Here is a 3,200-nt window from a genome sequence, read left to right as displayed (position 1 = left end):
AAATTATAGCAAAATATTACACCACCAAGGAGTCGTATGTTTCACAAAATTTTCATTGACGAAATTGGAAATGAAATTTGAATGAAATCCTATGTAAATTGACATAACGTTTGGTTGTAAATGTGGAAAAGGAATTGGAAAGTCTAAAAAAAGATAATAGACTAAAATGATCATTTATATCATTTACCAAAAGTCAATGTTACCTTTCCATGATAGTCGTTCCTGTTCCATGGCAAGATGGAGAGCATGAAACTGTCGATTTTTTTTGTTGATTTAGGTGGTTTGAAAAAAGTATAAGTGTTTTTAGGTAGTTGATTGAAATTTAAGTGGTTTTAGGTAATCCTCTATCTGAGATAGAGGATTACCGTTACACGCAAGCATACTTCCCACGTGTCTCTCCAAGTCATCCTATTTTCAACAAGCGGTGTCCACGTCAACGATGTGTGACACGTGGAATTCTCTAGTTGAGATAGAGGATTACAAGGGTTGTGACACGTGTCCGGGAGCTAAAATGCAAAAGACTGTATGTAATCTGCTATCTCAAATAGAGGATTCCACATGTTACACACCGTTGACGTGGACAACAATCGGATGACTTGGAGATACACGTGAAAAGACTTGGAGATACACGTGAAAAATATGCTTGCGTGTACTGGTAATCCGCTATCTCAGATAGAGGATTACCTAAAACCACTTAAATTATAGTCAACCGCCTATAATCACTTAAATTATAGTCAATCATTTTCTTTGTTGATTTGGTGATAATGGCGATTATTTTTTTAAGGTGATTTGGTTGGTTTTTTCATAGTTAATTTTTTTCTTCATTGGTTATTTCGTTGTAAAGGCGATTGATTTATGTATGATTGAATTTTCCAATTCCAATTCAAAGGAATTCCATGAACCAAACATAGCTTAATGATTATTACAGGAGTTTTAACTTTTAAGTAATGATATAGACAATCAACTGCAATAATAAAAAAGTAAAGATAAGTTTAACCTTGTTATGTAAATCTAATTACTCGTCTTAATGTAACCCATATGTATGTGCGTATATATATATTGGATAAAGATGAAATGAGAACTCTTTCATATAAGAATCGTGAGAACCAGTATCAACAATTCAAACTTCTTTTTAATTTTTTTTTCTCATATGTATTACATATCAGTAATTGTATTAAAATTTGAAAGAAATGTATGTAAGTCAACTTCTTACATATTTAACTCGTTGATTATATATATGTAATAAGTCTAGTTGCGAATATATATTTTTTAATTTTCATAATGATTAGTGACAACTATAAGTTTCATAATGGTTGATCTTGATGTTCATTCGATGGAGTGCTCAGCTCAAATAAACGTCTCAGATATATATATATTTATATATAATATATTGAAGACACTAATAATGGTAGGGAGAAGTTTTAAAAGCCTCAGCCCATAACTCTGTCATCGTCTTGCTTAATTCCGAAAACATCTTAACTACAAGTCTACAACTGGTGCGTTGGCCCATCCACAACTTGAGAGGTTTCTGACACAAAACGATTTGTTTGCTGGGTTGTCATTGGCCCAAATAACTTATTATTCCTTCAATCTTTTATCTTCTTTAATTTGGCTGGCTGGCCGGCCATTCTTTTAGGATGAATAATTTTCTTTTATTTTTTTCATTTCATTTCATTTGCTTTGTAAAATCTCTCCATTTTATGTGGTTTTATTTTGTATTCATGTACGTATTTCGATTGTTCAAAAATGAAACAAAACCAACATGCAACGGTCTCATAGATGTTACATTTGTATATATTTTTTTAAAATTAAACAAAACCACTACATATATAGACTCAAATCTTTATTTTTCACTCCATTTTCAATCATTCGCTTTCAGATTGCGTCCCACAATTTAGATCATGGATCTCTTCCAAATATTATCACATAGTTAATCAAATACCGACAACTCTGCCTTTCGATAAAAATGTTTGTAACTTTCAATATATATTAAGAATTTATGATAACATTGGTCGACAAGTCAAACGAATTACACTAATCTAACATCCTTTTGGCGCCCATATGAAATGCTTAGTCGGATGAAATATGGGTGAGGTGATAGAGGAACCAGCCCACTACACACAATCTAAGGGCCTAGGCCATTCATAGCCAAGGCATATCTACCCACTTTGTTTTGCAGGCCCGCACCAAATACAAATAGCAACAAAAGAAGGTTGTATGGATATGGTTAAAAAGTGAAGAAGATCAGCCAGAGGTGTTAAAAAAACCGGTTTGGGACCGGTTTTAGGCAAACCGAACCGAACCGGTTTCACCCAAACCAGTTTCCAAACTGATCCAAACCGTCAGTTTCAGGATCGGTTCCCCTTCAAATCTATCAAACCGGTTTTAAAACCGAACCCGTTTGAGGAAAACCGGTTTGAAACCGGTTAAACCGGTTTATAAACCGAACCGAACCGGTGTGACCAGGTCGGCCTATCCTGCTTCTATACCGGTTTATAAACCGAACCGGTTTGAGTCAAACCGGTTTTGACCGGTCGTTGACCAAACCGGTTCGGTTTATAAACCGGTTCGGGTTGGGTTTAAAACCGGTTTTGTACACCTCTAAGATCAGCACAACTTTAATTTGGCAAACAAAACTACACCTTTACAAACTAAACCAAGATTAGCTCGAAGTCAATACATGGGTGAACGGGCTAAATTTTATATTTATAAAGCGCGATCATGTGATACAAACTATAACAAGATTAGCCTAAAATTTGAACAAGGCTTGTCTTCTCCTAACACTATTAGCAGCATCCAAGTCCAGCATCATGTAAAAAATAATTAAAGAGAACTTTTAAACAAATCAAAAGGTATTAAGTGGCAGGGTATGTAAAATAAAAGCCGAAGGAAGAACTCAACTTGAGATCGGTTGGTCATGTCTATTTAGGTTTTAGGCATTTAAAATTTATTTTTTGGCTAAATCCACATCATTAATTTTTTTTTTTAAATTAAATATGTGAAATTGGTTGGTCGATCCTTCAATCATGTCTATTTGTATATGTATCACTATATCCATACCCAATTTCCAAAAGTGGCAGAAACCACAAAAAATAAAATAAATAAACAAGTTCCTATTTTCACTGGATTCTAATGGGCTAAATTCTTGAAACACGATGGGCTTGATAAAACCTTTACTCTAGGCATGAAAAAAATGGTCC

This window comes from Bidens hawaiensis, unplaced genomic scaffold, assembly GCF_021521415.1.
Source record: "Bidens hawaiensis isolate Kalapana, Puna unplaced genomic scaffold, B.hawaiensis_p1.1 tig00011949_1, whole genome shotgun sequence".
In the NCBI taxonomy this organism is placed as follows: domain Eukaryota; kingdom Viridiplantae; phylum Streptophyta; class Magnoliopsida; order Asterales; family Asteraceae; genus Bidens; species Bidens hawaiensis.
The sequence above is the reverse complement of the archived record's forward strand: the minus strand, read 5'-3'. Positions refer to the sequence as shown.